This window comes from Dasypus novemcinctus, chromosome 2 (assembly GCF_030445035.2).
Source record: "Dasypus novemcinctus isolate mDasNov1 chromosome 2, mDasNov1.1.hap2, whole genome shotgun sequence".
Lineage (NCBI taxonomy): Eukaryota > Metazoa > Chordata > Mammalia > Cingulata > Dasypodidae > Dasypus > Dasypus novemcinctus.
In genome coordinates this window covers 163,648,438-163,673,156 of record NC_080674.1, presented here as the reverse complement: position 1 = coordinate 163,673,156, position 24,719 = coordinate 163,648,438, and the positions used below count along the sequence as shown (strand labels likewise).

The window sequence follows — 24,719 nt, the reverse complement described above, 5'->3', positions numbered from 1 at the left end:
TGTGGCACGGCATTCCTTGTGTGCATCAGCACTGCACATGGGCCAGCTCCACACAGGTCAAGGAGGCCCAGGGTTTGAACCACAGACCTCCCATGTGGTAGACGGACGCCCTAACCACTGGGCCAAGTCCGCCACCCCTAAGGGATTTATTCTTATGCATATGTAAGTGTCCTGCATCCTGGTATGATGAATATGCCCCTAGAAAGGACAGCAGTACATTCAACCAGGTGTTTCATATCTTATCAGAGTCGCCCTATGAATAAATAGTATACTTTCAATTGCCTTCTTACCTGCTCACCCTTCTATAATCCCATCGGGCCATTCACTCATTGTATAAATCTTTATGGAGCACCTATCAAGTACCAGGCATTTTGCTAGAAACTGAGCAGAGTGATGCCCAAGACACCCCTGCCCTCACCTATCACTGTTTTCAGTACTATACATTCTAGTGGATATTTCCTATCTACAGAGGCTCCTAGAAGAAGAAACCGTGCTTTACTCATCTCTATTATTTCAGCCTCTACCATACCATCTCACACAATTGTTGAATTGATACTGGTACTTTGAAGGGAAATGTTCCAGAGAGAATGAGACTGAATTGGCTGAAGATATTTGGGCCACATTTAAGATCTCTTGGCCACATTTAAGCTCCTTGACTTTCCAGGGAATCAACTGCCAATCAATCCCATGTGTCAGTCCATGTTCCTCGGAAATGTTCCAGGATGATACAGGATTTCTTTGCCCATAGTAGATTAATGCTGGGGACAACAATGTGGTGGAGGGTGTGGAGGGAAGTAAAGAGTCTCCAGGGAAGAAAAAGCCATTACATTAAATGCATAGTTTGGACTGCTGTTTTCTCTAGCCCAGTTGCTGTCTCAGAAAGTGCCAGGGTACTTGGACCTGACTTAGAGTGACATTTTGCCAAGTTTTCATTTGATATAATACAGGAAAAGGCAGTTCACTTTTTCTGAAGGTGTTGATACCTCTCTGATTTCCAAGGAGGGCTCTCTATACTCACGGCATTTTTTTTTTTTTAAAGATTTATTTATTTATTTATTTAATTTCGCCCCCTCCCCTGGTTGTCTGTTCTTGGTGTCTATTTGCTGTGTCTTGTTGCTTTGTCTGCTTCTGTTGTCGTCAGCGGCAGGGGAGTGTGGGCGGCGCCATTCCTGGGCAGGCTGCACTCTCTTTCGCGCTGGGCGGCTCTCCTTACGGGTGCACTCCTTGCGCGCATACTCACGGCATTTTGACTCCTTCCTTCTGACTGCTCTCTCCTCCATCAAAGCATCATAAACTTCTAGAGCTAGGGGAATCTTTGGACATCAGAAAGGCTACCCCTTTCATTTAGGTGACTAGGGTAAAAAAGTTTTAAAAGGAGAGTTACTTGTGTGTGAGGCCACATAGGAAATTAATCCTTTGACTCCTAATCTGCTATTTCATCCTCTCCAGCAATGGTTTACAAACTTAAATTTTGTTTTTCTTTTGTAACGGAATCCTTTTTTCAAGTCAGTGATATGAGGAAAATATGCACACACACATACATGTGCACACGTACATGCAAGCCCACACATTGGATAAGGATGGAGCTGCTCTGATTAAAGTAAGGTTTTTGGCAGGCTCTGCCATTTTGTTTTCCTTTTCACCCCTTCAGAGTATCTCCACAGAACAATGGGATATGGGCGAGAACCCACTTGGATAACCACTACACTATCCCATATTATCCCTAACTCTGGACCTGGAAACTTTGTTTCTCACCAGAAATCTGATAGGTTTCTGTCCATGATTATTCTAAAATGTGAGTGTGTGCTGTTGCTAATGCAACTCAGAAATCTGGTGCGGGGGAGAAATCACAGACAGCGAGGAAGAAGTTTAGTGTGGTTTGGGAGTCAGGAGGGTGACGGGAAAAACTGTCATCCCCGGCCCAGCTGAAGGATGAAGATCACTTGATCAGGTTCTCTGTACCCACACCCTGTTTTTCACAGGAATACAATCTAGTTTCCTTCCTGTGTTTTGTGTTTTTACACTCAGATTTATGAAAGATAGACTCATCAAGTGCATTTTAACATAACAAGATTTCCCCCCAAGGTAAATACCAAATACAGCTATTTCTCCTACCTGTTAGTGATAGGGAAGATGGAAGAAGACACAAGATGCCTGCAATGATGAAAGCTTTTAAAGCATCGTTCACACGAGTGTGGGACACAGTGCCATTTATTGGATGATTACCTCTCTGGACAGACTCTTTTATCATTCATAGACTGAGGCAGAAATTTCATTTCTTCTTTGCAATTCCCTATATCCTGCCTAGCCCAACCAAGACAATGGCTCCCCTGGACTTCAGGCATTCGACTTTTTAGTCTTTTAAAAAGCAAATTGCTAATTGATGTTTATCAGTATAATAGAAGAGAGAGAAAGAGAAATGATGCTCTTTAGAAGACATTTTATGTCCTCCCCGGTCTTCAAGCCTTTCCTATCTAGCTAACAGATAGATCCATTTTTCTTTTCATTTTTGCCCCAGGTTGCTATCTGAAGAATTTTTATGATCATGAAAGATATTTATGTATTTAAAGGGAATGTCCCTTTAACTAAAATGCAAAGACCACTGGGCAAAAGTAGCAAAGCTCTTCAGGTACTAAAGGAGAGCTGCTGACACTATCCAAGGCATTTTTGCATTTAGATTTTTCCTTTGCCCTTGAGGTTATACCCAGATGATGCTAAGAATTTTCAGCTAATCACTTTTAAAAATATAAACAATTACCTTTTTTTGGTAGTTTTTTTTCTTTTTCTTCCCAACCATATTCTTGAAGATTTAAATTACAGAAAAGTTACATTGAAAATACATTAGATTTTGATATACCCCACCCCACCCCCCAACAATTACCTTTTAAATAAACACCAGTAAATCCCATGAGGGATTCCACCCCCCACCCCCACCCCCAAGATCTCTGCTCTACTAATGCTCTTGTATCTTGTTGTTATAAAGGGCAGTTTTCTTATAACTCATGATACATATTTGTAGTTCTAACTTCATGACCAAACAAAGCAAAAATATTTCTGCAATTTCTTCTTGAAGCACAGATGAGTTTTAATTTTATCTTCTGAATGACTAAAAGAGATATTTTACTGTAACCAAAAAAACTCTAGTAACAGCAAATTCAACTCTATTTAGCATCCTTAGAACTTGTGTGCGGTGCATTATCCATCAGCCACATCCTGGAGATCAGTTCATTCAACTCCAAGTATTCTGTAGTTGTGCTTCTGCTCCTTGCTACAACCCTACAAACTTTGTCCACCTCCTTTACCTGTGCTGTGAGGCTGACAGTCCATGTGCACTTTCAGAGTTTTGCCTTTCTGCTGCAACGGGCCCCTGGTCACCCCTTTACATTCAGATGCTGAGTATGACCTTGCAGTCTCTGTTCACATGTTTCCACTGAGTATCCAAATTCTCTGATACTTGGTAAGTTTCACCACCTTTCTTCTCTGACCATTGAAGTAGATGGTCCCAGAGTGACCATCCTGAGACTTCTGTACTGAGGGCAATATATGTCGAAGTTCCTTCTGCTGTGACAGAAGAAAAGCCAATTCTTGGTCCAAACTTTTGTGAATGAGTTTCACTTTCCCCACCTCTCTGTGAAGTGGCCACCTTTTCTGCATTCTCAGTCTCGCCAAAGACCTCTGCGGTTGGGTGCAGGATGACTTTTCCTGCTTGTGCAGAAAAAGGCCTGAGACCACTATCCTGGAAAAGGCCTGCTTGCAAAGATGGCTCTTGGGGGGCTTCTGGGAACTTGGAGTTTGGGAGTGTTCCCACCTTCCCTAGCTGATGAGTAGCTCACTGTGCCTAAACTGTCGTACAAACAATGTGGTTTATGTTGAACACCTGCTTTCCTTCTGGGAGTCTGGAATTTTGGTATGTGGCAGAGGGTACCTCTGTGACCAGCTCCCAATTAAAAACCCTGGGTGCTGAGTCTCTAATGAGCTTCCCTAGTAGACAGCACTTCACCTGTGTTGTCACAACTTGATGCTGGAGGAATTAAGCATGAGCTGTTGACTCCACCTGGAGAGGAGTCCTAAAAGCATGCACCTGGCTTCCTCCAGACTTCACTCCATGCACTTTTCCCCCGAGCTGACTTGACTTGGTGTCCTTTCGCTGTAAGAAGTCTTAGCTGTGAGTATGACTATCTGTTGAGTTCTGAGTCTTTCTGGTGAATGATCCAAGCGGGGGATGGTCTTGGGGATCCCCCAACATACTGTTCCTCTGCTCGAGGCTCCAGACTCCCCAGTCGGGCCTCTCTCATCTCCTGGGGTGCTGTTAAAAGTATAAGCTCTCACTGTCATTTGTGTGGCAGCAGCATTGTCCTCATTTCACTTCTCTTTTGATTGGGTTAGAATTTACCAAAGTGAGATGTTCAGACCCCCTTGTCTAACGTTTGCATCTGTGTTGGTATGAAAAATCAGTTCCTGCTGGGTAGGAGTTGTTGAGGCTGATGTTCCAAAGCTAACTCCTGGGGCCTGTAGCTGGAGCTGCAGTAGAAGCCGGTTCAGGGTATATCTGCAGCAGATTGGGAGCAGGTCTCCAAATCTAACCTTCCTGTGGCTAGAAAGGGAAAACCCTGCAGGGGCTGTGGTTGCTATCTTTGCTGTCCATAGGAGCTCCAGTGCCTCCAAATAAAATCTGCTTGTGGCCCAGATTCTCAGCTACAGCTGCCAGTCCCACTCTGAGCCCCAAACACCCATCGATTTCTGGCAAGTAAGATGAGCAAATTTTTCCTTTTTCCTTTACTGTGTGTCTCCATCCTTTTCCCTAAAGCTAGTTTCTTTTTCGTTTTCTTTTATTTCCCCTCTCTTTGGATTTATATATATTTACACGTTTCAGCTTGACTGACTGTCTACGTGCCTTTATACCCAAGGTTATGGTTCTTGGTCTTGATTACTGTCCCTTCATTATTTTCCTCCTTTCTTTTTAAAGAGAACCCATAACTCCTTCTCTGTAGCCATGGCCTGCCCTTATTTATTTTCTATAAACATTGGCACAAGGTTTAAACTGTCTTTGGTGAAGACACATTGGGAGACAAAGTGCTCATGTATCTCCTGTTCTAAAGAAAAACATTTTAAGGTGGTAAAATTTACAAAGTTGTATGGAGTTGGGGGTCCAGCTTATACCTTGTGGCAGCAGTGCCCTCTGGGAAGGCTCATGCCTGCCTTTCTGCCTGCTCCTTCCTTATTCTTCTCCCTTTATTTTCCTTTCCGTATATTTGTTTATACTTTCCTCTGGTTCTCAAATGTTAGGGTGTGTATAAAATGGGAAACTTGCTCAAATGCAGATTTCCAGGTTCTACTCTAGAAAGAATTCTGATTCAATAGGTATGGGATAGGGCCTAGCAATTTGCATTTTTAATAGATTGCAGGTGATTCTGACGTGCCTGCTCTGATGACCACAGATCTCCCTGCTTTCTAGGCCTTTTACAAACAAGTCTATGTAGTGGACTTGGAGTGGGAAAGCAGGGAAAGGGCCATGGGTGGCATCTGAGCCTTGAAATGGTACTTGGAAAAAATCAGAGTAGTTCCTCTGAGTTTCTTTTGGCTTTGAAAAGAAACAATGTAGACACTATTCCTGGGAATTTAGGTGACTTTATTCATTCATTCAGACTTTTGTCTTCTGAGAACCAGACTGAAACAAAGAATTAGAAGACCTGTGTCTAAAACGGTTACTGCGTTTGAGAGAAGCACAATGTGAACCCTAACTTAATCCCAATCTGGGTGATGAAACAAATAGACACTAAAAGCTGGCAAGTGGCAATTCCAGGCTCTCTGTTAATATGACCAAGTTACAAAGCATTTGAAATTTACAAAAAATGGAACAGGATCTCAAGAAGGGACAACCTTATAGGCTGCATGTAGCAAGAGAGTAAGGCCTTGAATAGCCAAAGTTTTCAAAGTTGCTTATTTGATGTGAGAGAGATAGCAAACTGCTCTGACATTAATGTGACTGAGTCAAACATTTCACATACTGTGGTAGTGTTACTGGATTTGTCTAGGTTCTTGACTATGCTGCAGACATGAATTTCAAGAACATGTCGGGTGAGTTAGGCCAGTTATTTATTCAGGTAGGGAGGGAAGAGAAATGGGAGAAAATAACAGATGATGGGTTCCTGGTAAAGAGGAAGGGAATGAAAAGTGATAAAATGGGCTGATTCATGCACTACAATTCCCTATTATAGGTTATAAATGCCCAGGTTTTACTTGTGTGGTGACCATGGTAGGGAAAAATGGTGAGAGCAGGACACAGAGGATAGGAACAGGGGTCCACAGGTGAGAGCGAGAGCTCAGGCCTCATGCCTGCGTTTTGAACCATTAATTATTCCACCCCTTTGCTAATGGCAGGGGAAGGGTCCCAGCTGTTTGCTGTTTTGATTGATTACCCCATCCATCAATCCCCCTGAGAGCCCAATGATAAAGTCCTTGGGGAATATCCAGGGCTTCTCCTGGCTTCTGGAGAAAATCTTTTTAATGGCAGAATCTTGTGGGCAGGGTCTTCCAGCAGCCGTCTTGGGGTTTATTGATGTGCATGTGGACTCTGCCACGTTCCTGATCCGTCTATTGATTCCCTATCTTACTAGCCAGCTTCAGTAGATTGAATTATTGCCCCAACTTAGACATGTTCATAATCTCAATATGCTTTCCTGTGGGTGCGAACCCCTTGTAAATAGGATCTTTCAGCGATGTTATTTTAGTTAAGGTGTGGCCCAATTGAATGAAGGTGGGTCTTAAAACAGGTTACTGGAGAGTCCTTCATAAGCAGAAGAAATTCAGACATAGAAAGAGAAAGCCATGGGGAGGAACCAGAAGCTGGAACCAGTGGATCCTGGGAAAGAAAAGGGAAAACACACCATGTGACACAAGGCAAGGAAACCAGCCAAGGAACCCCAAGGATTGCTGGCTGCCAGTGCCAGAATGCTGCAGAATGCTACAGGCATCTCTTTGTTGATGCCTCAGTTTTGGACTTCTAACCTCAAAACCGTGAGCCAATAAATTCCCATTGTTTAAGCCAAATCAATCTCCTATATTTGTCCTGGCAGCCTGGCAAAAAACACTGCCCCAGAGCCCTTTGTGGTTACCCTCTGGGCATTTGCTCTGTCAGAAATTCCACTACTGGAAATCTCTGGTATAAAAAAGGCATCACCTCATGAAACCTTGGCTCAAGACACAAAGAATGTAGGCAAGAGCAAGTTTTTATGTTTTTGTTTTTTATTATAACAATGGTTCTTGATGCTTTCTGTGATGATCAAGCCGGAGGCCAGGAAGAGACTTCAGTGTTCGTCATTGAAGTTCCCAGGCTGGAGTTTGCAGAGGAGCACTTTCCAGTAGTCGTGCCCAACACAAGTAGACGGTGAGCCACACATGTTTAATTTTCTGGTAGCCACATTAGAAAAAAGGAAATGGGAAATTAATTTTAAAAAATATATATTTTTTTACCTCACCATATCAAAGATATAATTTCAACATGTACTAATATTAAAATTATTGAGTTATTTTACGTTATTTTTTGTAGTAAGGCTTTGAAGTCCTGCGTGTTTTTTACACTTAGAGCATATCTCAATTTGGCCTTGCCATATTTCAGATGCTCGGTAGCCACATGTGGCTGGAAGTTAAGGTACCAGACACACAGCTCTAGAGTCCCTTTGCTTATTCTGAGGTGCTGTGTCTGCAATTAGGTGTGATGCTGCCCTGATTCATGATTCAAATAAACACCATCTCAGTTTTTCTGGTGCATGGAAATGGGGCTTACAGCACACATTGCTTTTTTTTTTTATATGAACATAAAACTCTCCATTTAAATAGTTGAATGTAACCATCAATTGGTACCATTATAATATTTAAGTGTTATAATGTGTAATTCAGAACAAGGTTATAGAAATGCAAATGCCTTTTCAACAAATATTCAACCATTATTGATTAGTACCTGCTCTGCATTGGCACTGTGGCTAGAAAAAAATAAAATAAAACCCAAAACAGAAAATCAAAAAAACATGGTCACTGCCCACGTGGAGCTCACGTTCTTGGTAGGGGACATAGGCAAAAAAACCAGCAGCAGCCCCTGCCAACTTTGCCCCATGTAGTTGAAGAGCTTCAAGGCACACCCCCATAGCCACCACACCTTTTGTTCATTTTAGTAGGTAATAAGCACTGAATAGGTGTCAGGCACCATTACGGGCACTGGAGATCTAGTGATAAGCAAGAGACTAGCTTCCTGACTTCATGGAACTTGTATTCTCATGGTCTGATGACTAGCTTTCCATTGGATTCCCTTGGGTTTTATGTTCATCTCCCATAGGCATGGATTATTTACTTTGTCTCCTCTGTGTATCCCTCACCCCATATTCTCTTTGGCTTGACTGCTAAACTCAATATTCGATTTTAGGTAGCCTGATCTTAGGGATTAAGACTATAACCAGAAAAATCACAAAGTTGGCTAGTCCCAAAAATGTATGTTCAGGATGAGTTCAAAGGAGAGTAAAAGCCCCCCAAACCATCGTAGGCACTGCCTGGAAAGTCCTGATTAGCAAAATTATCTCCTTACTCTAGAAAAACGGAAACCCCTTATCCTAGATAGAGTCCTGTTTGCTATGCCTCTGCTTTCCCCTCCGACCTTGTTTTCCTCATTCACCATTTTCCAGCTATATTGGATTTGTTTCTCTTCCTTGAACAAGATAATCTCATTCTTCCTTGGTATAAAACATGCATCACCCCGTGAAGGAGAAGGTGTTTTATCTGCCTGGAATGCTCTTATTTTGACTGGCAGATTCTTGTCTCCAGACCACACGTTAAATATAACTTTTTCTGAGGGGCTTTCCTTAACATCCAATCTGAGGTAGCTATTTAAAAAACCCCAACTATTGTATTACATTCTAATTCTTTGCACAGCCTTTATCAGGCTTTGATATGCATTTGCTTTCTTTGTTTAATATCTTTGTCCCCACAAGGATGTAAGTTCCAAGAGAACAGACCTATTGTCTATCTTGTTGACCTCAGTATTTATAATTCAGCAGCTAGAATAGTCCTATTATATAAGACCATTAGTAATTCCTTACTGAATGAATGAATGTAGGGAAATTGATGAATGGGGGCTTGACTGTTTCAGAACCGAGGAAAGCACCCACCAAGAATTTTGGCTTCCCAAATCTACCTGAAAAGCATCTAATTTCTGATTTGTCATTAGAGACCAGGAATCATTAGGGAAATTGAGACCCTTCATGGGTCCTGACTGGTCAGGATGGCCCCAAAACAGCAGCTGTTAGATATTTTTCCCGTTCTCTGTCTCAATGCTTTTCTTTTCAAGTCGGGCCAGGTCTCTTGGGAATACTGCTCATTGATTTGCTTGGTTGTCTGCTTGTTTTTTCCTTTAGGATGCACTGGGAACCAAAACCTGGGCCTCCCATGTGGGAGGTGGGCGCTTAACTGCTTGAGCCATATCTGCTCCCTGCTCATTGCCTTTTTATGTGTTGTCTTTTTGTGCATTGTCTTGTTTTTATTTCTCATTTGCTTCTTGTTTGTCATCTTTAGGAGGCACTGGGAACTGAAACTGGGACCTCCCATGTGGGAGGCAGGTGCTCAACTGCTTGAGCCACATCTGCTCCCCCACTTTTCTTTTTCTTAAGGCAGCTGCTAGTTCCTAGGGGCTTCTTTTCCCTAAGGCAGCAACTAGTTATTAAGTATGTCCTATGTGCCAAGAATTGTGCATGGTGTTGAGGATCCAGAGCTGGATAAACGGGGTCCCTGCTCTTGAGGGGTTTGCTGTCTACTCGAGGAAGCATACTATAAAATAAAAATAAAAAAGGGATATGAGGATAGAGAGGATAGAAGGCCTGAATGATGATTTCTCAATAGAGAAACATTTGATCACAATTTTAAAGAACTGGAGTTTATAAAGCAGAACACATGATAAGGACATTCTAGAAGAAAAGCATGAAGGATATGTGGTGGACTGAGGAATAGGGTGGTGAGAATATTCGTGAATGTGAAAAGCATAAGGAAATGAGGCTGATAAGGTAGGATAAGCCAGATTATGAAAGGTCTGAATGCCATACGGAGGGTTTAGGGCTTTATTCTGTAATAATGGACAGGCTTAAAGGGGTTTTGAACAGGGCATACTTTAGAAATATTGTTGTGTTGTGAGGGTTGAAGGAGATAAGGGACTAAAAAGGGTTTTAAACAATCCGCCATCCTATAGTCAGGGCTGATTGTTGTCATTCTCATTGTTGTAAGTCAAGCACCTCCTAGGGGTGTTCAGTGGAAATGCCTGTTGGATGAGTTCTTTTTTAAACAACGTTTTATTACATAAGTGATACAGATTTTTAATAGGAAAAAATAGTTGAGCAATAAGGAGAGTAAATCACCCATTGTATTAGTCACGAAAGGGTTGCTGATGCAAAATACCAGAAATTGGTTGGTTTTTATAAAGGGTATTTATTTGGGGTAGGGGCTTACAGATACCAGGCCAAAAAGCATAAGTTACTTCCCTCACCAAAGTCTATTTGGAGCAAGATGGCTGCTGATGTCTATGAGGGTTCAGGCTTCCTGGATTCTTATGTTCCTGGGGCTTGCTTTTCTCTGGGTTCAAGGTTCCTTCCTTCCTGGGGCTGGCTTCTCTTTCCTCTGTGTGCGGACTTCCTGAGGCTCCAGCTTAAATCTTTAGCTTTAAACTCCAACATCAAAACTCCAACATCAGAAAGCCCTCAACTCTGTTCTTTGACATGCCTTTTATCTGCCTTAATCGTAACTCAGTCATGCCAAGGTACAGATCAGATTGCAAGCATAATCCAATATTTCTTTTTGGAATTCATCAATAATATTAAACTGCTACACCCATCATTCCATTACTCAGTAATAAGTTTAGTAGAATTATATGTGTATGTATTCTTTTTGGGGGGGGAACTATTCTGTACATGTATTTTGTACATATCCTATACATAGGATTTTTTATTTTATAATATGTCATGATTATTCTATGCCATATCAATAAATATATATCTACTGAATTAATGTAATGGCTACCCATATTTCCAGTGGGTTGATATATCGCAAACTCTTTACCCAATTTCTGCTGTAAGACTTATTCCATATTTGGTAAGAGAAATCCAGTGGACAATGGGGACTGGTCCATGGCTGTAAACTTTGGGTAAGGGGAAAATTTTGGAGATTTTTAAGGAGAAGATTAACATAACTGGATACTAGCTCAGCACAAAATTTCAAACTCTGTGAAGCTTTTCAAAGAGCATGTAGCCTGTTAGGCTTGAGATAAGGCTGGGGGGTGCCCCTTGGGGTGTCCCTGGATTCAGGGAAGTCAATTGGCTTAGTTATTCTTATCTGCCCAGTGCCATGGCAGGAAATTGGCATCTAACAAAGAGCTGCTCTGACTCTGGCAGAGATAGCCAGAGTACTTCTGGGCCCTGGATTTCCAAATGCTGGATTGTGAGATTTTGGACTCGAGACTGCAAAACTTCTGGACCAGCTCCCCTGATCAGTAATTATTGTTGAGCCCACATCACAAATATATGCATGTTTATTTCAAAATTACATTCAAGTTCTACTGCTGTAGGATATTTGGTACACTAAAAAACATAGAGCAAATAGATTTTTAAAAAGCATGAGAGTACAAATCTTTAAAAATAAAAGCAAAGCCTTTTTGCTGTTTGTTAAATATTATTCCTAAAGCATATAAAATCATTTTATACTATGAATATTTTAAGCTTCATGGTGTATTTTTAAAATGTTGGTTTAAGACTTTGATATTTTTGAATTCTAGTCTAAGTTCAGTTTATTTTTGTGTGTTTTTTGATGACTATTAAAATGAAAAAAATATTGCATAGAGATAGGATGTGACCTAATTAGAAGATGTTATAATTGGATGTATTTTGTAAATCACGATGTTTGTTTTAAAATTCTGTCTACCACTTTTACATGAAGGTTTTGGTTGAAATTTACCTCAGAAATTTCTAGTTCTTTTGATGTCAATTAGTTTTTGCTTTATTTTTAAAACTGGCTTAAAGCTACTGAAACTCTTCATTGGAGGATTTTTAAAAACAGGGTAAGATATAGAGTTTTTATTCAGGACATACTTTAGGCAATATACAATGGGGAAACATTTCCTAACATCTGTCTGCAAAATGCTCTCTCTATAGCCTGAGGATTTTTATTTTTAAAGCAGCTATATTTTCACACATTTTCCAAATTTCACTCTTCTCTTGATGGACATAATCGTTTTTGGGGGGTGTTCTTGAAAACATTCATTAAATAGGATAAACAGGGAAGTGGACTTGGCCCAATGGATAGGGCGTCCACCTACCACATGGGAGGTTCACAGTTCAAACCCTGGGCCTCCTTGATCCGTGTGGAGCTGGCCCATGAGCAGTGCTGATGCACGCAAGGAGTGCCCTGCCACGCAGGGGTGTCCCCCACGTAGGGGAGCCCCACACTCAGAGTGCGCCCCATAAGGAGAGCTGCCCAGCGCAAAAGAAAGTGCACCCTGCCCAGGAATGGCGGCGCACACACAGAGAGCTGATGCAGCAAGATGATGCAACAAAAAGAAATACAGATTCCCAGTGCTGCTGATAAGGATAGAAGAAGTCACAGAAGAACACACAGCGAATGGACACAGAGAGCAGACAACTGGGCAGGGGGGGAAGGGGAGAAAAATAAAAAAATAAATCTTTAAAAAAAAATAGGATAAACTGACAGCTACTTATCCCAGAAATTATAAAATTTGGAAGTTTTTTTTAATAAAGGAAAAATGAATAGCTCAACTTTAATTTCAACAACTCTTAAATATTTCCCCTTAAAATAATCAGTGAATCGCTCTGTGGTACTAAAGTATTTCATGATGACTTCCTAGCTCATTACAGAGTAATGTATATATTCCATTTTATAAATAAATCACACCAGTGACATCCTGGAGGATATAAATTTCAACATGTTGCAATACTCTCAAACCAGACGAGCAAGAAGGAAGCCCCTTTGCAGCTCCTCTAGGAAGCAATATGTGACCTCACAAGCACAGGCTGAGGGAGCCAGGGCCGGCCTGCATGTTATACATTAGTAAAACTTAATTTCTTTCTCAATTTTAACATATAAATCAATATAAAAAGAGGTTCTGACTTCTTTTCCTCTTACACCCCAGTCTTTCTGTCAGCTTTTCTTTTCTGCTGCAGGAGGGTTGCTCCATCTGGCTGGAGGGACAGTTACTGGAAACATTAGGCCTACATCCTAACAGCTCTCCATGAACAGAGAGAGATCTGGAGGATTCTAGGCAAGGTTTCAAATAAGTGTTGTTTTTTTTAAAATATTTTTTTAAAATTAAAAAAATACTTTACATAAATGTTACATAAAAATCATAGGGGATTCCCATATGCCCCACTCCCTACCCCTCCCACACTTTCCCACATTAACAACATCCTTCGTGTGGTACGTTTGTTACAAATGATGAACACATATTGAAGCAATGCCACTAAGTGTGGATTATAGTCTACATTATAGTTAATATTCTGTCCTACACAATTTTGTAAGTTATGGCAAAATATATAATGGCCTGTTATCCATCATTGCAAAGTCATTCAGGACAATTCCAATGTCCCCAAAATGCAAGTATTATACTTGTTTTTCCCTCTCCCTCCCCTCAGAACCTCTAGTGGCTCTGCCTCCACATCAATGATAAAAGTTCTTCCATTGCTAGAATAACAATAAGTCCTGGACATTGTATGTCCTCCCATGGCCCACTGGGTGGAACGTGGGAGAGTGTGGGCTATGATGTAGACCATTGACCATGAGGTGCAGCGGTGCTCAAAGATGTATTCACCAAATGCAATGAATGGCTCATGATGATGGAGGAGATTTTTGTTATGGGCGGAGGAGTGGGGTGAGGGGGGTGGGAGGTATATGGGGACCTCATATTTTTTGAATGTAATATTAAAAAAATAAAGAGAAGTTATACCAAAAAAAAAAAAAAAGAATTAAAGGGGTTAATACAAGTTACATGCTTAGAAAAAAAACCACAATAAGTCTATAGTAGAATAGCTCTAAGTCTACTCTAGTCCATCATCCGTTCCCCAATCCTGAGGATCAAATTGGTCTTGACTAGGTCACGTGCATGGCAACATTAGGTGTTTAGTGCTTTTACGTTCTCTTCTCTGGTCCAGACACCAATGGGGGACTGTTGACAACACCCTGAGGACTGTAGGAATTTGTGGTGGGGAAAGAGATATTGCACTACTGAGGGTCATCCCTTGTGGGTTGGGACCTTGATTGGATGAGTTTTGATGAGGGTGGAAGGTCTGAGAGAAGCACTATGGAATGTAGATATACTAGGAATGGTAGTCCTAGGTGGAAAAGCATGCTGGAATGGGCAGTAGAGACGGGGAAGTGAGGAAATAACTATCCCAGAGATACTGGTCTTGTTTCTGACCTTGGACTTGTTATTTGACTTTCTGGACCTTAGAGGCCAAATGATAAAATGGAGTGGGGAAGGAGTGTACATTATGTTTCAGGTTTCTTTCATTTGTTAAGGACCCCATGTCAGTGGGGCCCTTGCAGGAGGAGAGAATGCATGTGTGTCCCATATTGGAGCCCAGGGTCCCTTTCCTGGTAGTGAAGGTGACCTTGATCAAGGTCGGCTTCTGGGGACCTAGAGTTCTTCTTTTTCATAGTAACAGCATTAAAAAGTGACCAGGAGGCAGCCTCAGGGATCAGAATGCTCCAGCTCTGCCACTTATTACCTGAGTGACCTTGGGCAAGTTTTTGAGCCTATTCATATCTTATTTGATCGTTTGTAAAATAGTGGCAATAATAACTTCCCTTCTGGGTTTGCTGAGAGGATTAATGCTAAATGGAATAATACAAAGTAGAGAGTTTAGCACAGTGCCCAGCTTATGGCATATGTTTAATAAATAGCCATAATTTTTTTTCTATAGTTCTTATTATGCTTCTCTCCTCTGACCTGGAACAAATCAGCAGATCTTTTTTTTTTTTTTTTGGTTTAATCCAAATGCATCCCTACCAAACAAAAACAATAATCCTGAACTAAATTTGCAGCAATAGAAAATTCTTCCTCCCTTTGGATCTGTCCTGAAGTCCTCTGAACGATCAACTCTTTTGGGTTTTTCTGCCAGTCCTTAAGCCTTCTTTCTTTCTTCATCACCCAAATGTCACTTCTTTGTACCAGACAAATCTCAATACCAAATACAGCAAAATCTTTGTAAAATTTTTTTAAAGAACAGCTTGAAACTTGGTTGAAGCAGAAATATTACTCTGCTGGAGCTTAGAACTTTTAAGCGTAACCCTCTTCCACAGCCATGTGTGAGCCCCAAAAGATAAGAGTTTCAGGAGGTGCATTTCCATGTTAGAAATATCCTCAGATTAATTTACAGCTGTTCACTAATAGCATACCTGTTCTCCACGGTGGGGCATATTACTATTGCTCAGCTGGGCAATTGATGTGTTAATATCTGACTCTTGACAAAAAATATCGGAGAAGGAAAAACATTAGCGCTTCTAAATCACCCCAAATAAATAAGCATATGAAATAACTCTTGACTGTCTTTTTAGAAGATGAAAGCCTTTCTGAGAGAGAGGCGGGGGTAGAGTACTGAGCCGAAGGTTGCTTCCGCAGCAAATGCAGGGAGGTTGCTGCACCCAGGAGTGGACTGCTGATATGAGGGGGTGCTGGAAGTCGCCAGCCTGAGGGAGCTGGCAACTTTGGAAATGCTCATAAGTAAGTTTTGAATGACCTACTTCATTTTTATATTTCTCAAGTGTGGCACATGAGCATCCCCAGAGGTACATGGTGCTATGCCCGGGGGTATGTAAGGTCACAGAATAAACATGCAACACTCTACACTACCAATTGGTCTTGGCATCTCCCCTTTAAAGAATTCAGTCAACATGGATATAATGTGGAGGATACTTCAGGGAATGCAGAGGTTAGAAACACAGACTTTGTAGTTAGGCAAATTTGCATTTTATCTTAACTCTGGCACTATGAGCTTGGGCAAATGACTTACCCTCTCAGAATCTCAATGTCATCATCTATGGAATGGGTATCATAATACCTACTTTATAGGATGATGGCAAAATGAAAGGAAGTCCAGCCCTTAGTACAATGTCTGATACATGTAAGTCCTCAGTAAGTGCTGACTATTTTAGGCTCTTAGTAAGGTCAGATATCAGAGATCAATTGTAAGCAACAGCAATCAACTCAGTCTAGCTCAGATAAAAGAAGGAATCTGAAAATGGGATGTCAGAGTCAGAAGGTTACTTCAAGGCCAACTAGCTCTAGTTCAAGTCTTTACTTATACAGATGAAGAGACTGATGCCCAGAGAGATGAAGTGACTTTCTCAAAATCACACAGCAAGTTTGTTACAGAGGAAAAGAAAGAAAGCAGGTGAAAAGTCAAGGACTGCCTGCCCTTGAAAAATATGATGTCTTTCCTTCCTGCCTAGTGGTTAGTGTAGACCCATAGGAGGAGGGGAGATCAGAGACACCTGGCTTTCAACCCAGAATCTAGTAGTTAGTAACTACATGACTTTGTAGCTGTCCCTGAGCCTCAGTTCTCTCAATGACAGAGAGAGAAGTAGTTATATAACCTCATGATTGTCAGTAAATTAAATGAGAACATATGTGAGAGGGTTTGGGATAGTGCCTGATACATAGTAAGCACCCAATAAACATCAATGATGATGATGACACTGAGAGCACTGGGAAAATATATCTGACTGTGTCAAAAGGAAACCAGGCAGTGGATCCAGGAGAAAGTTGCATCGTCAACCCGTCGTTTCCCCCTTTGGTGTGGTGTTCATGGCGAGGTAGTTTTGGCAGAGAATGCCAGTGCCTGTCTCCTGTCACCTGCTGCTTCTTCTGTACTTGGCTTGGGGGACAGAGAGAAGGCTTCTAAGTCTGTGTAGAACTGCAACCAGGCAGGCTAGAGAGGACTGGAAGGTGGGTGGAGTGGAGAGCACTTGGGAAAGGAAGTGTTAAGAAGCCAGGGTTCTAGTCTATCTGGCTCTCACTTGGGTGAGCTGCTTTTCCTCTTTGAGTCTCTGTTTCTTCCTCTTTGCAAAGGACGTTCCTTTGTGAACTGCTGATGGGGTCCCTGCTCCGTGCTGGACACTAGGCTGTAAGTGTAGGGACACAGCGACCTGGTCATCCTTGGGCATCAGGCAAGGCAGTATCCTTGCTCTCCACGTGGGGAGGCTGTGAGGATTCAACAGTGACATGTTGCTCCCATAAATCTAAAGAATTAGCAATTTAAATTACAATGATAAATTCAATGATAAATTCAAATGGTGTCCCCAGAAGAACAACAACAATAAAAGATTACTCTGGCATATAATAGATACCCAATCAATACTAATTAAGTGGATAGATGAGAGAATATGTGAAAAGATAAGTACTGAATGTGTGAAAGTACTTAAGAACAACTCTAATTACCTTTGTTTTCTGGATGTATCATGATGGTACTTCCTTGGAGAGAGGAGTAGGGAAGTAGGCAAGAGGTTACTGATGCTATTAGAGGAAGTGGCAAGATGCCCAAGATAAATTCCACCTTTTTCACCTGCTTGTTCAGGGCCATGTCAGCCTCAGTGAGGTACATATTATTTTCCAATTTTATAACCCATCATTCTTCCCTTTTTCTTTTTCTTTTCTGGCTTTCTAGTCTTCTATGTTCAGTAAAACCCTTCTGGCACTTGCTCTCATGGGAACACTGGCTGTTAGTCAAATCCTTCTTCCCTTCAGGGAAACAAAAGCAAATCAATATATGATATTAAACAACCCGGAAGACCCTGGTGATTTAACACTTCCCATAAGTGTCAGCCAGCCCTGCAGCTGTGCATGTTTTCCCTCTTCACATCTGTCATTTCCCCTGTCTCCTCTCTCAGCTGCTCCCTGATGTCTCCCTTGAAGTAGCGCAGAAAGTCAAGGACAAACTGAGTTTAGAAGAAAACTAAGAGGTAGAGTGTTTCCCACCACTGAAGACAAAGGGGCTTGTTGATCTTCCTGGGTGGGACAGTGTGTCCTTCAGGATCCTTTCAGTTGCAAAACCCATCTCAAGTAAGCAAAAAAGAAAATTTAATAAGTTCAAGGACATTTAAAAGTCCATAGGTTTTAATGTAAGGGGGAAATGGAAAGGAGAAATGAGTTTATATGGGTATGAGTCTCTAAAAAAGAGTCTGGAGGTTGTCAGAAGGATTGCCCTTATGCACACCTGAGCAGAGTCTCAGAGACAGATAAAGTAGATACAACCCCAAGTATTGGTTCTTTTGAGGGCTAAAGAGACCCACGGGTTCTATGGTCATGGCAGATGGGGTTCACTGCCATGTCAGATGGCCCTTCTTTGGAGCTGATGTTCCTGCGTGATGGAACTGGACTCAGATGGGATCTATTTTCACAAGACTTTCATGCTACTTTACTGGAATTGTAGTTGATGTTGGTGTTTAAGATATATTTAGGGGATTTGAATCTCTGGACTGACAATATGATAGCCAGGCCCGAGCCTCCACAGACTTCAGCTCCTACACTCTGATTTATTGGACTTACCCCACTCAGCTAACATGGAGTTGAAGAAGGTCAATCACCACACCATGGAGCCTAGAGTGCTTACAACTGAAAGCAGGAGGATTGCATCCAGTATCCATGTGGAATCTAAGCCCCCACTTGACATAGATGTGCAATGGACACAACCAATCCAATGTCCACAGAGAAAATGTGGCATTGGTGTGGGAAGAGTGGCCATGGTGGCTGCTGGGTGCAGGGAATGGGAGGAAGAGATGAGAGGGGGAGGCGTTTTCGGGACTTGGAGTTGTCCTGGGTGGTGCTTCACGGACAACTACGGGACATTGTAGATCCCCCCAGGGCTCACTGGATGGAACATGGGAGAGTGTGGGCTATGATATGGACCATTGACTATGGGGTGCAGCGATGCCCAGAGATGTACTTACCAGGTGCAATGTATGTGTCATGATGATGGGAGAGAGTGTTGCTGTGGGGGGAGTGGGGGGTGGGGGCGGTGGGGTTGAACGGGACTTCATATTTTTTGAATGTAATGTTTTTAAAAAAATGAATAAAAAATTAAAAAAAAAAAGTCCATAGGTTAGGGCTGGCTGCATGAATGGTTTGAGTTGGGGGTTCACAAAATGCCTTTGGGAACCAATTTCTCTCCCCTCTCCCCTCTCCCCTCTCCCCTCTCCCCCTCAATTTTCTGCAACATGACCTTGTTTTCAGGCTCAAAGCTGAAAGCAGCAACTCAAGAACTACCATTTTCTCAGCTTCATACCTGGCAGAGAAGAGCATTCACCTCCACATTGGTATTCCAGCAAAAGGCAGCTTCTCTCATTGACTCTGCTTGAGACACCTGTCCATCCCTGAGCCAATCACTAGGTCCCGAGGAATGGGATGGTCTGATTGGCTTAGGTCTGCATTCTATGGTCCACACCCGGAGTTAGGGGTGGAACTCTCTCCAAAGTCCATGGGCCTGAGACTGGTGGAGAGTATGGTTTTCAGAGGGTCCATCAGAGTACATGTTCCAGAAGAAGGGGGAACTTATGGAGGACATCACAAATCACAGAGGGCTGTGATCACTTCTGATGCTCTTTAGAGCCTGTGGTCAAGGCGGATCGGGTAGTAAGGCTCAAGTTATGTTGTGTGTATGACTCAGGGCTGCAAACCCTCATTGTGCTATTTGTCATTGATAAAAGCAAGGATACTTTTATCCTAGAACCTGGTGGTTAAATGGAGACCCAGAGAGGGGAAATGCTTCTCAAGCTCACCCAGTCTGTGACTGGCAGAACTGGAGTGAGAATGCAGCCTCCTGGTTCTCAGCCTGGGTTTTTCTCATTTCTTCCTCCTGTCTTTATTTACCCATCTCCCCGTCCTGCTTATGGAAGAGCTATTTGTCTGGAAGGTCCTGCTGCAACAAGGAGTATTGTTTGCTTTGTCAAATGGGTAGTGAATGGTAACACTGGATCCACAGGTAGGGAGGGTGTGACAGGCATTGGGATAGCTCACATAATTTTTGTACCTGTTTCTTGAAGGCCAGGAGAGGTGGTAAAGGGAAAATGTGGGGAAAGAAGTGGAATCATTTCCAGAAAAGTACAGGTGATTCTTTTTTCCTCCTTATTTGTTTTCTCCATCACTCAGGAACAATCTTCCAGAGAATAGAAAGAGGCCTTATAGGGCAGTGAAAGGAGCACTGCTGGGAGTTTGGAGACTTGAGCCCTCATCTCTACTCTGCAAACTTAGGCAACTCAAGTTCCCTCTCTGGTCCTCTGTTTCCCCAATTGGTAAAATGAGGCAGTGGGATTACGGAGAGCATTGATTACTGAGTATTCATTCCATTTGAAGTGGTCATCTTTGTGAACAGAGCAAGGCCCTTTTGTGCCTTGTCTACTGGGGCTCAGGGCCTATAGAGCATGGCTACAGAGCGCAGCATTTCCCCTTGGAAGTGTGCAATGGGATGGCCTCCAAGTTCCTAGCACTCAGTAGATGCTCAATAAATATTTAAAAAATGAATGAATGTGATCTGAGCAGATGCCAAGCAGGACTCAATGAAAATCATTCTACCATTATAATTTCACTGCTTTAGGTCTTGAAATCCCTTCCTACTTGAAACTTTTAAAATGCAATCCATCCCCAAATTGCTTACACTTTAAGCTCTAAGTCAATAACATCTTCTGATTGAAAGAAAGCCTGAGGTCCTGATTAAGGGCTAAGGGGTGAGGAGCTGTGGGGAATGGATGGAGAAACAGCTGACTAGAGTATACTCAAGGTCAAAAGATGAGGTATTGGTTGGAGGTTGGGTCCCTAAGCAATTTAAAAAAATTATACAATCTTTCAAACATCTAAAATGAATAGATAATGGGTACCATGTATTTATCACCATTTGGGAAATAAAATATAAGCCTTTTATGTGGCTCTTTCCCATTCCTATAGCTAAGCATGGTCATAAGTTAAGTATTTAATATTCCCTATGTATATATGTATGCGTAAGAAATATGTAAAAAATTCTGCACCTCATAAAACTTTATATAAATGGAATCATACCGAACGTATCTTTCTGCAACTTGTCTTTTCCCTTTAACATTGTTTTTGACATTTATCTATGATCAAACATGTAGTTCTAGTTGATTCATTTTAGATCTTGTATTTTAATTCCTCAAATGACAATAATATAATGTCTACTTTTCCATTAGTCTGTCTGTGGATGTTTAGGTGGCTTCTAAGTTTTTTCTATAACCAACACACTATGATAAGCCTTGACGTAAGTTCCTCCTTGTTACATGTGCTTGAGTTTTTCTGGGGCATATATTAGGAATGGGATTGCCAGGTGTATCTGAGTTCTCCAGAGAAACAAAACCAACAGTGTGTGTGAATGTGTGTGTATGTATAAAGAGATTTATTTTAAGGAATTGGCTCAAAGAGATTGTTGGGGCTGGCAAGTCTGAAATTGGTCAGAGAGGCCAGCAGGAGGGAAATTCTGGCAAGGGTTGATGTTGCAGTCTTGAATCTGAAATTTATAAGGGAGGCTGGCAGGTTGGAAATTCAGACAAAAGTTGATGATGTAGTCTTGGGTCAGACTTTCTTAATCTCTCGGAAATCTCAGTTGTTTTTTTTTTTTTAATTCCTAAGGCCTTCAACTGATTGGAAAGAGGTCCACCCACATTAATGAGGTTAATCTCACTTATTTAAAGTCAGCTGATTGTAGATGCTAATCACATCTTCAACCCTCACAGCAACATCTATCTAGGCTAGTGTTTGACCGAACAAATGGACATTATAACCTAGCCAAGTTGACACATAAAATTAACTATCACATTGGGACATGGTGTGGTCCCATCTTCAACATTACTGAATGTTGCGAAGAGCTCTCCAAAGGGTTGGTACCAATTCAGACCCCAAAAGCAGTGTGTGAGTGCTCATTCTTAGGAGATTTTGACCAGTCCCATAAAACATCCAGTCGCATTTCTTCATGCCATGATAAACACCTGTGTTCCCATTCAAACACCAGCTATCCCCCTGACTCGGTTGTTGAAGAAGAGGGGAGATGGAAGGAACATTCTTTGGGGACATTACATTATTTATTTATTTGGGGACATTAAATTTTAGCTAGATGCAAATATGGAATTTTTAAGAGTTAGTGTCATGCAGATATTGAAATGTGATGAGTCTGAATTCCTGAATCTACCATTTACTAGTTAAGTGCGTTTATACAAGATAGATTGCTTCCTTATACCACAGTTTTCTCCTCTGTCAAATGGGGATGGCAATAGTACTCACCAAATGGGTTATTTGAAGGATTAGATGAACTAATCCTTATAACACATGTAGCCTATTGAGCAGCCTGGCCCATAATAATTGGTAGATATGTGGAAGTTATTAGAATTATTAAAGTAACATTGTCCTTATTAGAAGTAACATTGTCCTGTTGTTCCCTCTTTTTCATCTTGAGGACTCCTTTCTCAGTGAGGAAGCTCACGTTTTGAAACATTTTTTTTTCTATGCTGAACAAATTGCCGGAATTAAGCAGCATTTAATTCTGTATTTCGTTTTTAGCTATAAAAGCCATATGTGACTGCTAACCAGCTTCTGATTTGCAGAAGAGAACAGTGTTCACACACTGAGTTAATATAATACCAGCCAAAAACAAGGAGGTTGGTTTTTAGTTAGCCAGTGGGGCTTCCTCACCAATAAATGTGCAGCTTTTACCAGGTTATTAGAAATATTGACTCCTGACCTAAACCTACCCCTGTGTTTCACAGATGGGAAAACTGGACCCCAAAGAAAAGCAGGTAACTTATTTCTTCATGAAGATTCTGTCCCTCACTTACTGGTCTTGGTCTACATATACTACAAATTGGAAGAAAGGTGTTTTGGTTTTCTATTGCTACATAACAAACTTACCCCAAGTCCAGTGGCTTAAAATAACTCAGCATCTTACGTTTTTGTGGGTAGATGAGCTCAGCCGGGGGACTCTTGGTTGGCATGGCTCCTGTGGTTGCAGTTGGATGGCAGCATGGACTATGGTCATCTGAAGGTTCAACTGTACTGGCCATCCAAGATGGCACCTCGCATGGCTGGCAGCTAAGGCTGGTGCCTGCTTGTGGTTGCTCTGTGTGACTTGGGTGTTACACTGCTTAGTGCAGGGTTCTGAAAAGGAACATCTCAAGAATGAGTGTTCTAAGAAGAAGGAAGCTGAAGTTGCCAGGCCAGTTAAATCTTATTCCCAGAACTTAGGCAGTTTCACTTTTGTCATATTCTACTGGTCCATTCGATCACAGGAGGCCCGAATTTAAGGAGATGAAATAGACTCCATCTCTCGAGGAGGGGGGAGCGCAAAATCACATTGCAGAAGGGCATGTGGGATGCGAGATGTTGCAGTCAACTTTGGAAAGGGGTGAAAACATCTTTCATGGTATTTAAAAAAAATTTCTTTGCTTCCCAAGGAATAGTTGATTTGCAAACATCTGTGGTCACCTCCCGAGGAGAGTAAATGAAATTACGGCATTTCCTTACCAGCTCTGCCAGACCTGGGGAAAGGAGGGAGAGGCAGCTTAATCCCAGTGGAAAGAATCATGGAAAGGGTGAAAAGTACTCCATTTTCTGGCAAAGTAGGAATATTAAATATTTTAAAAATACCTTTCTGTAGCAACCACATATGCTATTAGAGATGGAATTATTTTTTAACTTGCTTTTTGGAAATGTTAATAAAACATCCTGCACTTGAATTATTAAAAACAATGTTGAGTAAAGAATTGCTTAATTTAGTAAATAATTGTAAAGCAAGCCATTATTTTCTCCAAAGTTGAATTTACTGAAAACACTCCAAGAATTTTATTACCAGCATGACTGAATAATGTAATTGTGTAATTAGTAATACATCTAACACTGTTGGAGAAATTTAATTTTACTCAGGGCAAGAACAAAATGCAGTACTTTATATATTTTTTAAAACTGCATGAAAAACACTGCCTTGGTTTGTTGGTTGATGGTTCCCTGCCCCTCCCCCCAACTTTACACTTAAAAAATTACATTGCATTGTATAGCTAAAGTCACAGAAAGGAGAACCAACATGTATTGATATTGGGTCTTGGATAGAGCATGTGGTTTGAAATTGGACTGATCTGGGTTTGAGTCCTCATGCTTGTGCTCTTTTGAGCATGTTATATAAACAAAGATCAAATTCATTGTCTATAAAATGAGAATAATAATTTCTATTTCATAAAGTTGTTTTGATGTTTGCATGGAAAAATGTCCATAGAAGGCTTGGGGTCATTTTTGGCAAGTGTGATGTACTAAGCCAGGCTCCTCAGTTTTTCTACCTGATTCTGTCTGAACATTTGGCTTTGTGAGTAGATGGCTTAGACGGTCAGTTGAAGATTATGTCAGGTGTTTTGCTGGGCCCAGGCCCACGTTGGTGACTAAGAGTGATAGATTGCCAGTTTTTCATGTAGATGTGCTATGGAAAGTATCTTCAAGGAACCTACAAAGTACATGGATAGAATGCCTTGAATTAACATTCAATAGGCTGTATCTTACATTGGCAAAATTTTCTTGCATTATTTGGTCTGAAGGGACAAATGCAGATTTAGGTACAGGAGTTTGGAAGCCATTGCTATAATCTGAGGGTGGGGTATTGTCTTCAGCATGATGGATGAGTTTTTGTTGTATCATATTCTTG

The 24,719-nt window shown here is 41.5% G+C and overlaps 1 long non-coding RNA gene across 1 annotated transcript; it reads right to left on the bottom strand.

Annotated features, from left to right (window-relative positions):
* Window positions 1-7,223: 7,223 nt before the first annotated feature.
* Window positions 7,224-23,139, bottom strand: LOC131274532 (uncharacterized). Its single transcript, XR_009181756.2, has 3 exons — window positions 22,943-23,139; window positions 17,477-17,776; window positions 7,224-7,410 (listed from the first exon to the last, which is right to left on the bottom strand). It is a non-coding gene; the product is annotated as an uncharacterized lncRNA (long non-coding RNA).
* Window positions 23,140-24,719: the final 1,580 nt, after the last annotated feature.